The sequence below is a fragment of the Pleurodeles waltl genome, chromosome 3_1 (genome assembly GCF_031143425.1).
Source record: "Pleurodeles waltl isolate 20211129_DDA chromosome 3_1, aPleWal1.hap1.20221129, whole genome shotgun sequence".
Classification (NCBI taxonomy): Eukaryota; Metazoa; Chordata; class Amphibia; order Caudata; family Salamandridae; genus Pleurodeles; species Pleurodeles waltl.
Window position 1 is genome coordinate 531969769 of NC_090440.1, and position 13108 is coordinate 531982876.

General features: G+C 51.7%; 1 protein-coding gene across 2 annotated transcripts in view; it reads right to left on the bottom strand.

The window, feature by feature from the left end:
- Nucleotides 1-13108, bottom strand: part of PARP16 (poly(ADP-ribose) polymerase family member 16) — a 76357-nt gene that overhangs the window by 27053 nt on the left and 36196 nt on the right. The window lies entirely within an intron of this gene.

Below are 13108 nucleotides of genomic sequence, written 5' to 3' on the forward strand. Positions count from 1 at the left end.
ACCCATGACAAGAATATCATCTTGAAAAAACATAACATTTTGTACTTCCTTAAATAGTTTGAACATCAATCTTTCAAACATGGACACTGCAGACGGCAATCCAAAAGCTACTTTTACAAATTAGTAGCAGCCAAATGGAGTAATGAAAGCAGTAAGCCCGCGGCTATCGGGATGCAAAGACACCCAATGGTAAGCTGAGGTTAGGTCAATTGTGGCAAATCGATTCACTCTTTTAGTTAGCGCAACCATCTCATTAATTTTTGGTAATGATAATTGATCCACCAAGATATTTTTATTTAAATCTTTCAGATCTACAGATAGCCTCGACTTGTCATTGGCCTTTCTTACCATGGGCCACCCAATCAGATGCTTCAATTTGTTCAATGATTCCTGCCTGCAGTAATTTTTCTAACTCCTTGCATACTTCAGTTCTAATACCCATGGAAATATTTCTAGCTTTGTTTGCAACCGGTATAGCATCATCTTTCAACACAATCCTATGTTGAAAATCAGTTAACTTCCCAATTTCACCAGAAAACACCATAGGATACCTTACTTTGATATTTTCTCCATCCAATTGTCCTCCTGAACAACAGAAACTGGTTCAGTGCTAGTAGGGTACAGGATAATTCCTAATTTACCCTGATCCCACCACCTTAAAACTGATGGTACAGACTTTGAAACATACAATTTACACTCTGTGTCTCTAGTTTTGAACACACAATGCACTTTTCTATAACCTAAAATGTCTATAGGTTCTCCCGTAAAACTCTTTGGAGAATGTCTTGAGGCTCCAGCTTCTCTTCCAATTTAGGTTCACCTTTATCCAACCATACTGCTTGATTGATAATGGTATATGGCGAACCAGAGTCTGCAAAGATAGTAACTGATACTCCTTCTATGGACATATCCTTGGTGTATGTGAATGTTCTAGACCAGATTGATCTCTTTATATTGAACACACACATATTCAAGTCGTCCTCCTCTGAAATTGAAGATTCTGGAGTCCGGAGTGTTGTCTAACAATTTTATGGCTTTCTCTTTTTTTTGCATACTTTCACGAAATGTCCTACTATCCCACATCCTGAGCACCTCTGGTTAAGTGCTGGACACCTCTTGTCATTCGCATAATGACCAGTAAAACCACATCTATAACATTTCATTGTAGATTTGTATTCTTCATTTTTTTTTTTTACTTCTGTTTTGAAGACTTGTGTTGTAAGATTGTCTTGAGAAGTTTTAATATTTTTCGTACCACTGTTAATTTTGTTAATCCGCTCTTTATCCTCACTTTCCTTTTCGTTTCCAAGAAATACAGCTTTTACACATCAGCATGTAAGTTCTGCTTTTTTCACTACTTCTACAACTTCTGACAACGATGCCTCTCCTTTAGCCCAAAGGAAGTATTGTATAGAAGGATCTGCAGCATGCATTACAATTTGGTGCCTAATCATTTTATCATGTAGGGCACCAAATCGACACGTCAACGCTTAGGCCCTCATTACGACCCTGGCGGTTGATGGAGAAGTGGCGGTTTTACCACCAACAGGCTGGCGGTAAAAAAAATTGAATTATGACCATGGCGGTTACTGCCTTGGTCATCCGCCACTTCTCCGATCAGACCGCCAGGGCGGAGACGACTGCTGGGCTGGAGACTTGGGTCTCCAGCCCGGCGGCCGCAACACTACCGCCGGCGGTATCATGACCCGGCTCACCGCCATGGATTTCATAGGGTTGGGAACCCCGCCCACACACCCGAGTCCTTCCCCGACACCCCCCACCCCCCTGCCACCCATCAAAGTTGGCAGGACCCCCCTCCCCACGCCCACCCCAAACATCACATTACTGATTCACACCTGACACACACGCAGGCACACCAACACAAATACCCGCACACACACCAACAAACATGCCAACAGCCACACACACAGCCATACACACACACCCACATTCAGACATACACGCACACATCCATACAGACATACATACAGACAGCCACGCACACATTTCCAAACACACAACACCCCTGCATGCATACAAGCACTCACACACCCCCTCTACATACTCACACGCACACCTCCATGCACACACACAACACCCCTCCACCCTCCTCCCCTAACGGATGATCAACTTACCTGGTCCGTTGATCCTCCGAGAGGGGACGGGATCCATGGGTGCTGCTCCGCCGCCAGCACCCCGTCAACAGAACACCGCCACGCCGAATCACAGAATGTGATTTGGTGGGCGGTGTTCTGTTGACGTGGCGGTGGAGCAACCTCCACTTCCCCGCCGACCGCCAGTATGGCTGCTGATGGCTCTCCGTCCGGAAAAGGACGTAGGGCTGCCAGCAGTCATAATGCGCAGAGCGGAAAACCGCCTGCACTGGCGGTCTTCAGCACGGCGGTCCCGTAAAAAGACCGCCGAGGTTGTAATGACCCCCTCAGTTTTTTAAAGCAGACACATAGGGGGTCATTCTGACCTCAGCGGTAAAAGGCGCTTACCGCCGGTCAGAAGACCGCCATAACACCGCCGCAGCCACGGTAAACCGCCACGGTCATTCTGACCCGCAACTGGCAAACCGCCAAAAACCCGACATCCACAAAAGTCCGCCACACCAAAGGTCAGCGAAAAAATGGCGATGACCAAACCTCCACCGTCACGCAAACAGAAATACGCCCATGCCATTACGACCCACGAATCCACGCGGCGGTCTTTCAACCGCGGTATTCCATTGGCGGTACACACCGCCGCGGTCAAAATACACACACCCTTACAAAACACAACCACATTGGACAATTTTAAATACACACACCTGAGACACATACACACACCACTCCCACACACCTAAGACAATATAAAACACACACCCACATTACCCACAAACCCTTACTACCACAATTGCGAATCAAGGATAGAGAGAGACACCACTGCTTAGAGTAGACCATCACACAGAGGCTAATCACAACATCACCCACACAATTACAACGCACAAAACACCATACACCACCACACACATCACACTCCACAACAAATACAACATCCCTCACCTCATCCACACCACCCCATGGCACCCCAAAGACACCCCAGGTTCCCTGACGCAGAACTCAGGGTCATGGTGGAGGAAATAGTATGTGTAGAGCCCCAGCTCTTCGGGGCACAGGTGCAGCACACCACAATTGCTAGGAAGATGGAGCTATGGCAAAGGATAGTCGACAGGGTCAACGCGGTGGGACAGCATCCACGCAATCGGGAGGACATCAGGAAGAGATGGAACGACCTACGGGGGAAGGTGCGTTCCATGGTATCAAGGCACAACATTGCGGTGCAGAAGACTGGCGGCGGACCCCCACCTACTCCCCCAGAATTCACAGCATGGGAGGAGGAAGTCTTGCACATCCTGCATCCTGAGGGCCTCGAAGGAGTAGCTGGAGGAATGGACTCTGGTAAGTCAAATCTTAACTACTACTTCCCACCCCCACCCCATCTGCATGCCAGCACATACCCCCACCCTCACCCCCACCCCCATCACACCAACTCCTTCCAAATGTACCACCATCACAACCCACCCATCCCAACACCTAGACCTGCATGGGACCACAAAGCATGGACACCCATCACCAAAGCATGCCCACTGTACATAACCATCTCCCCCACAAGCCACCCTCACAAAAGCCCCCACACGGGAATGCCTGCACTTGGGTACACGGACACCCATCCATCCCACGAAATGCCACACACAGAACCAATAACCATACCCTTATAACCCTGCAGGACCCGAACGCCACCACACCGCCACGGAGGGTACAGAGATGTCCATCCCACCCCCAGAAGAGGCCCCCAGCGATGACAGCAGCTCTGTCGACCTGGACCCAGATGACCAGCCCGGCCCATCGGGGACCTCTGGACAGTCGGTTCCCCTCAGACAGCCACAGGCTACACCAGACCTAACCCCCTCTGGGAACACCAGCACAGCTCCCACCCAGCGGGCCCATGCCTCTGTCTCCAGGACACGTCAATCAGCGGTGTGTCCGCCTCTACAGGGCACCCAGGTTGACCCACCACCCCAACAACAACAGGGACCTGGGGGCAGTGGTAGTGGGCACACCGTCCAGGGGACAGAGGCCCAGGGAAACAGGGGAACTGGGAGGGCTGCTGTGCGACAAGGGGGGGGACAGGCCCAGGGAACCCACTCTCCAAGAGGCCCTCACCACCATCATGGGAGCATACCACCACTCCCAGGAGACGATGGCGACGGTACTGGCCAGGTTCCAGGAGATCCAGGCACAGCAGGAGGAACGGTACATGGGGTTCAGAGAGGAACTGAGGAACATCGGTTCCGCAATGGGGACCATCGTCCTGGCCCATAACCAGATAGTCACCACATTGCGGGGCCATGTGGCACCCCAAAGGGCCCCTGTCACTAACCCAGACCAGGAACAGCCTACCACCTACGCCGGCGCTAGTGGACAGGAGGCCCCCACACAACGACAGGCCACCAGAACCCCACCTCCTGCTGAAGAACAACCACCCCGCAAGCGGAACCTGAGATCACACAAGAAGACAGAGTAGGATTGCAAGACCCCCGCCAGCATAAGATACCCCCTGATGTCATCTCACTGTCCCACATTGTCACCCTGTCCAACCTTGAACTGCTCCTGCTCCATCCTTCCACAGGGATATGGACAATGCACCTGTGAAACTGAGAACTGGACTCTGCCATGGACATTACTCCACCCCCACCCATCACCGTTTTACTATCATGTACCTATATGTAGCACTTAAAATAAATCACAGATTGCACTTACAATAACAGGAGTCTGCTTGTATTTTACTATTATGTATCACACATAACGGTGCAATTATGTTCTGTTACATTGTAATGACAACATACCAATGACAACAAGCTGTAGTCCATGGGCAAACAAAGCAGAAGTCACGCAGTTGGTCAAACAGCTCTGAAAAGTGAAGGGAAAGTCACAATTCAGTTAAAAGGAAATGGGGGGAAACACAGAAAGTAGAGACGCAGGAGCCCTGAAGTAAATGTTAAATGGCGTGGGTGAATCTTACCTGTGTGCTACTGAAAATACTGTTGTATAACTGTATCCCTGTTGTCCGTGTCGTCCCCGTCGTCTTCCTCCTCTTCACTCTCCACAGGCTCCACAGCTGCTACAACACCACCATCAGGACCATCCTCCTGCAGGAAAAGCACCTGGCGTCGCAATGCAAGATTGTGAAGCATACAGCAGGCCACAATGATATGGCACACCTTCTTTGGTGAGTACATTAGGGATCCACCTGTCATATGCAGGCACCTAAACCTGGCCTTCAGGACCCCGAAGGTCCTTTCTATTATCCTCCTAGTTCGCCCATGGGCCTCATTGTACCGTTCCTCTGCCCTGGTCCGGGGATTCCTCACTGGGGTCAATAGCCAGGAGAGGTTGGGGGTAACCAGAGTCACCTAATAACCACACACGGTGTCTCTGTAGCTGTTCCATCACATAGGGGATGCTGCTATTTCGCATAACATACGCGTCATGCACTGACCCAGGGAACTTGGCATTTACATGGGAGATGTACTGGTCTGCCAAACAGACCACCTGGACATTCATAGAATGATAACTTTTTCTATTTCTGTACACCTGCTCACTGCCTTTGGGGGGTACCAAAGCCACATGGGTTCCATCAATGGCACCAATGATGTTGGGGATATGTCCAAGGGCATAGAAATCACCCTTCACTGTAGCCAAATCATCCTCCTCAGGGAAAACAATGTAGCTCTGCATGTATTTCATCAGGGCAGACAACACTCTGGACAAAACCTTAGAAAACATAGGCTGAGACATCCCTGATGACATGGCCACTGTTGTCTGAAAAGACCCACTTGCCAAAAAATGGAGTACTGACAGCACCTGCACCAGAGGTGGAATCCCTGTGGGTTGGCGGATGGGGGACATCAGGTCTGGCTCCAGCTGGGCACACAGTTCATGAATAGTGGCTCTGTCAAGTCTAACGAAGTATAATATGTCGTTCTTCCATTGTCGACAGGTCCACCAGCGGTCGGTACACGGGAGGATTCATCCTTCTCCTCGCAAGTCCCAGCGGACGGTGCCTAGGAAGGACAACATGGAGTACAGAGTGAAGCAAGCCACAGGTTCGTTCCCACAGCTTGCACAGTAAATGAATCGCAATGCAGTGAAAGGTGTGTATGAGTGGCAATGCACGGCCTAGGCCTGTGTGACGCAGTAGAAATTAAGCCATGTGGGCCTTTGAAATGGCGGCTGCCTGACCTGTGAAGTGTGACAATGGGATGTGAGGTCAATGCGCTGGCGTGGCACACCGTGGCGGTAGGCGGTCGAAGACCGCGGTGCGAAGCCGCATTGGTTAACATTGAACCCTATGGGTATCAGGAGCCAATGACGATGTGCGCCGGCGGTCGCGGTACGCACCGCGGCGGTACGCACCGCCGCGGGCGTGACCGCCATTTTCTAGCTGCTTAATCACTCGAGACCTGATCATCCACAGGAGAGGACCTATACTGTAAGTGCTGCTGTGACCTCGGTCTGGGAGATACTATGGCTGCTGCGACTAGGGAAAGGGCCCCTGCCTTCACTTCAGAAGAGTTGGAGAAACTTGTTGATGGGGTCCTCCCCCAGTATGCGCTACTCTACGGTCCTCCAGACCAACAGGTTAGTACACAGGGTGCACGTTGAATGGGCTATGCCTGTGTTGAGTGGGGTGTATGTAAGATGGTGGGGAGGGGAGCGAATGAGGAGTGCAACGCACGACAGATGAGCATGTGCCACATGGCAAGGTTGGGGAGGGGGGGCCACTCACATGTACCATGCAGAAAAGTGATGATTTTTCCTTTCCCACCCTGTACATGTCAAATAGGTCAGCGCCCATCAGAAGATTGAGATTTGGCGTGCCATCGCCAAGGACGTCCGGGCCCTGGGGGTCCACAACAGACAGGGCACCCACTGCCGAAAGAGGTGGGAGGACATCCACCGGGGGACCAGGAAGACCGCCGAGTCTCTGCTGGGGATGGCCTCCCAACGTAGGAGGGGTGCCAGTCGTACCTTGACCCCCCTGATGTCCCGGATCCTGGCGGTGGCCTACCCCGATTTGGATGGGCGCATGAGGACATCACAGCAGACACAAGGGGGTGAGTATCAGCACATTCTGCTATCTTTGCGCGCAGTGGAGGTGTCTGGGTTGGGGAGGAGGGCTGTGGCTGACTTTAGGCCAGGGCGCTTTCTGTAGGCTAGTCCCCTCCTTTAGGCATGGCCCTGTGCCCCCGCCCCCGCCCCCCACCTCTGTAGGGTGCCAAGTACAGCTATCCATGGTCCTGCATCACCCATGTGTGCATTTGTTGTCCATAGACCTGTAGGCCTAGTCACAAGTACTGAGTAGTGTAGCCCGATTGCGCGGCGTAGTGCAGGGGGCTTCTGTGTCTGTCCTCTCCGATAACGGTGTTGCCAATGCATGCACTCAACCTGTCTTTATTTCTCCCCCCACCTATTTTCTTTATCTTCCTGTGCATGTGTGCATTAGCATCATCAGGCGGAGGAGAATTGGCATCGGAGCACGAGGGAGCTGCAACTCACATGGCCCCGGAGGGCCATGCTACAGACACCGAGTTCACCAGTGATACGGAGGGCGAGGGGAGCTCCACAACGGGGACCCGTGGAGACGTCAGCGACACCGACACGTCCTCGGAAGGGAGCTCCCTAGCGGTGGCGGCCACATCCGTGCCCACCGCCACAACAGGTACAGCCGCCACCCAGCGCACCAGCCCCGCCCTCCCAGCAGCCCCTCAGCCTTCGCTCCGTGCCCGCTCGCCCAAGAAGGCGGGCATCTCCTTCGACCCAGGCACCTCAGGCCCTGCCCCAGTTACCCCTGCTGCTCTCAGTGAGGAGGTCATTGACCTCCTACAGACCATCATTGTTGGGCAGTCTACCCTTTTGAATGCCATCCAGGGGGTAGAGAGGGAGGTGCATCGTAGCAATGCATACCTGGAGGGCATTCATTCGGGTCAGGCTGCCCATCAACGATCGTTCAATGCTCTGGCCTCAGCACTGACGGCAGCCATTGTCCCTGTTTCCAGCCTCCCTCTTCTAACTGCCTCCACCCTGTCTCTGTCTCCTGTTCCTCAGCCTATCCCATCCACACCATCAGACCAGCCTGCACACACCTCAACATCCAAGGCCAGCTCATCCAGACATAAGCACCACAGATCACACAAACATTCACCCAAGCAACACCCAGATGCAGACATGCCAACAGCCACTACCACCTCTGTGTCCCCCAACTCCTCGTCTCCCTCCTCCCTCCCTGTGACGTCTCCACTCACACCTGCATGCACACCACCAACAGCCAGTACTTCCATCACCAGCACACCCTCCAGTACAGTCCGCACACGTGCAGTCACCACCCCCACTGCCATTTACACGTCCCCTGTGTCCTCTCCCAGTGTGTCTGTCACCCCCTCTTCCAAAACACACAAACGCAGGCAGCCACCCACCCAACAGCCATCCACCTCACGACAGCCTACGTCACAAGCACCTGCACCCAAAGACAGCACACCTGACTCTCCTACAACCACATCCTCTTCCTCCACTCCCATAACCACTACACCTACCCGTCCCTGTCTTTCCAAATTGATTTTCCTTTCCAACCTTGACCTCTTTCCAAACACTGACCCACCCCCTCCATCTGGTAAGAGTCCTAAGAGCACCTCAGCCACCACCAGCCCTGCATCGAGGGCGACCATTGTGCACGGGTATTGGAGTCCACCTTTTCCTAGTGCAGATACATCGGCCAGCAGCAAGGGGACAGCCAGCCCACCCCCTGGGAAGAGAACCCGAAAAACAAAGGGCCGGCGCGAGAAGGCTGAGACGGCTGCCACCAAGGAGCGTAGTCGTGGCCCGTCACCTGCCACAACATCAAGGGGAGGCAAGGGCCAGAGAGCTTCATCGAAGGAGAGCAAGGGCAGCAGGGCGGAGAAGTCAGCCAGCAGGCGCGCGGACCAGGAGGGCCCCACCAGCCCCATACCGGGTGTGACGGAGGACACCCACGGGCCCAGGACTCCATCACAGGAGGGGCCAGCAACCGCACTGTCGGAGGGCGACTAAGCGGGGAGTCCTGGCCAGGTCTAGCTCCCTTGAAAGACAGGACAAGCACCGCTGAAGAGGGCCCCGCCGTGAAGAGCACCGCTGAAGAGGGCCCCACCAAGACAGGCACCGCTGAAGAGGGCCCCGCCGTGAAGAGCACTGCTGAAGAGGGCCCCGCCGTGAAGAGCACCGCTCCGCTGGGCCCCGCCATCGCAAGCACCGCTCCGCTGGGCCCCGCTGTCTCAAGCACCGCTCTGCTGGGCCCTTCCTGTCAAGCACCGCTCCGCTGGGCCCCGCCGTCTCAAGCACAGCTCCGCTGGGCCCTTCCTGTCAAGCACCGCTCCGCTGGGCCCTGCCGTCTCAAGCACCGCTCCGCTGGGCCCCGCCGTCTCAAGCACCGCTCCGCTGGGCCCTTCCTGTCAAGCACCGCTCCGCTGGGCCCCGCCGTCTCAAGCACCGCACCGCTCCGCTGGGCCCCGCCGTATCAAGCACCGCTCCGCTGGGCCCCGTCGTCTCAGGCACCGCTCCGCTGGGCCCTTCCAGTCAAGCACCGCTCCGCTGGGCCCTTCCAGTCAAGCACCGCTCAGCTGGGCCCCGCCGTCTCAAGCACCGCTCGCCCATTGACAGTGCCGGTTCTGTGTCGAGCTGGTGTTCACGCTGCACTCTGAGCACCCTGCCTCCTCCAATACCAGTGGAGTCGGTTATCCATCTGATGGACTGTGGCTTTGCACTCCCCAGGATGGCACAGTGGGCAACCCACCCACTGTAGAGACTTGAGAGACTGTGGCTTTGCACTCCCCAGGATGGTACAGTGGGCATGGAGGCCCCTCGTGGATCTGGCGTCGTGGACTCCTGTGGCTGAGGTGCCCCCCTTCCCTTCCCCCTGAGGTGCCTGTAGTTTTATCATCTGATGCCCCAGCAGTGTTCTCTCCAACGGTATCTGGTCTCCTGTGTGGGCTTTGCCCATGTATTTGTGGACATTGGCCCACGGACTGTGGAACTTTAACAAAATGAGCTGGACTTATTGCCTATGTATTTAGATTTCGCACTGTTCATTTTTTCTTTTTTTTTTATATTTCATATAGATGATTTTCCATGACTTCAATGAACCTATTTTATACATAAATTTTATTATCATTTTCATTATGTCTTTGCATTTTTCCGGGGGGTTTGGGGGATGTCACTCTGACTTGTTGCTCTGCATTGGTGTGTAGGTATTGGGGGGGGGGGGGGGGGGATGTATTGCGTATGTGTGTGCCCGTAAGCTTTCCTCCTCCCCCTACCCTGTGTCGTAGGTGCAGTACTCCCCGTTGTCGTCTGCGCCGGCGTTCGTACTCGTGGTAGATGAGCAGGTAGACAATAGCTGGTAGGATGTTTAATTCGGGTTCCATGCTGTCCAGGTTCCTCGTGGAGTGTGTATAGGTGAGCGTTTTCCCGTTCGTAGTCTGTTTCCGCCGTGTTTTTATCGGCGGGGCTCCCGCCCCGGAAAAGGTGGCGGATTGGTGAGTTGTGATAGGGTGGGCGGTACATTGTCTGCCGCCTGCCTGTTGGCGGTGACCGCCGCGCTGTTTGTCTGTTCCGCCGTGGCGGTCGGAGTGTTAAAGTGGCGGCCTGTGTTGGTGGTTCCCGCCAGGGTCAGAATTCCTTTTTTTTTTACCGCCTGCCTGTTGGCGGGTTGGCCGCCGCTTTATCACCGACCGCCAGGGTTAGAATCACCCCCATAGTCTTTAATTGATTCTTCCTTTAGTCGGTTCCTGTGATAACATTTATATCTATCAATCTCAATGTATACTGTTGGTGCATAGTATTTGGCAAGGTCTTCAATCACATTGGTAAAAGCATCACCTTGACCCTCTAGTCTTTTTTCCTATATAATTATACATTTTTAAACCTTGTGAACCCAGACAATGTAAAAGTATTTTCTTCTTTTTTTACTGGTGTGAAATCATCTTCCTGAACACATGTGCAATATAATTTAGAAAGTATTCTTTTCATTCTTGCCATTTTATTTTCCCTGGTAAATAACCTTTTTCATGTGAGAATAGATGACAGTTGCAAACCACAAATTAATAGTGCGTATTGGCCTTTGAATAAAACGTGTTTCCTCCAATGTGCGCACTAGTAGTTAAAATGGCCAAACTAAGTCACTGAAACGCATGACGTACATAATGGAATAAAAGACGCGCGTGCGATGGTAGTAACTGTTACTTCGGTGTATTTCATAAATACTCTCCGGTGAGTACTTGTGTTTTTTAAACTGTTCAGCATGCTCAACGTCTATTTCAAATATATTTAAAAAAATTTAAATCGTTCTTACAATTTTTCTGCCGGCTCGTAGAACTGCAGCAGCTTCATAGGAGCGTGTGCTTTTAGCTGGTTACAAACGTGCTGCCAAGTATCGGGTTCTTGTGTAAAGGCTTCCGCCTGTTCAACTCGTGACCAAATTTGTTGAGCCAATTGCTAGAAATCTTCTTTTAAGTCTGTTTATTTGTATTGGTAATACACATACAGCCCCGACAACGTTAACTTCCGTCTCGTTGCCTTCTCCTCACCGTCTCATCATTCACATTCTACATTCCACTTCATCATCCATACAACGCATTCTAAACAAACGTAACTACCCGTGTATGTAACAACATGGTCGGCATTATTATATTATTTCTTGGAAGAAATATGCATGTCAGAACGCTTGTGAGAGCCTGCTTCCTTTATATATGGTGCTCCTCCCACCCTGGGTGAATGCAAGACATCTGAAAAGACACAAGATCGTACACAAACATCCCACATGTATTTGCATGCAACAGGAGAAGGGGCTGTAAAGTTGGCAAGAAGCAGTGGATAACAGGGAAATGGAAGTTAAGCTCAAGGCTAGACCGCTTCATTTCTGAGGCAATATAGGCAGCTGGAGTACTTAAGCACGAGGTCAGCATGCAGAAGCTGCCTGGCAACATTATGTTGTTTTGTATGGCTTTTCAATTCAGGAAGTTCAGCACCGTATTCTAATTTCTCCAGGTTCTTTTTTCTCCTTATCGGTTTGCCTTGTGTTAGGAGGCTTATCCGGATTTTATCTTATCTAGTTTGTTTGTTGTTTCATCTCGCTTTCATCTGAAAATACTAGCTTTACTGGTGTCCCACACCTGCATCCTAGTCGACGAGGGTGTGAACATAGCAGTATCCATCATCAAGTATGGCTAGAAAAGCTCAATTGTAAATGGTTTGATTTGGTTACCTACCTATATTTACTCACCTGCTAATTTTTGTTTATGGGTAACCAATATTCACATCATTTAAAAGCCTTTGACCACCATGCTGATCCAAAGAAGCAGACTCGTGACACCTGTCTCTCTCGCGCTCTCTCGTCTCCATTATCCCCTCTTTCTCTTTGATGCTCGTGCACCCTACCGAGAGAGAGAGAGAGAGAGAGAGAGAGATCCCCTCTTTCTCTTTGATGCTCGTGCACCCTACCGAGAGAGAGAGAGAGAGAGAGAGAGAGAGAGAGAGAGAGAGAGAGAGAGAGATCCCCTCTTTCTCTTTGATGCTCGCCCGCCCTACAGAGGGAGGGAGAGGGAGGGAAAGAGAGAGAGAGAGGGAGAGGGAGGGAGAGAGAGAGAGAGAGAGAGAGAGAGAGAGAGAACATGGGAGGAGCGGAATTCCTAATGACATCGTAACACTTCATGTAAACTTGACAGTTCCCTCTAAGGAAAGGTCAACAACACAAACAGCATAACAATTATGACCCCTAAGGTTCATAAAAAAAGAGAGAAACAACAGTTAGACAATCCTCCTTTTATATCCCGTGCTTCCCAATAATAATATCGCCATCAGTGAAAACTGGCCACCATACTTCTGAACTTTAAAACAAGCTTAAAAATATTCTGTTCTCCAAATATGACCTGCTCTATGTCCACCTCCCTTCATTGCCCACAAAGCATGCAAGCCATCTCATTCAGAATGATTCATGTGTTTCAGGGATCTTGCCACAATATAAAAAATAAATC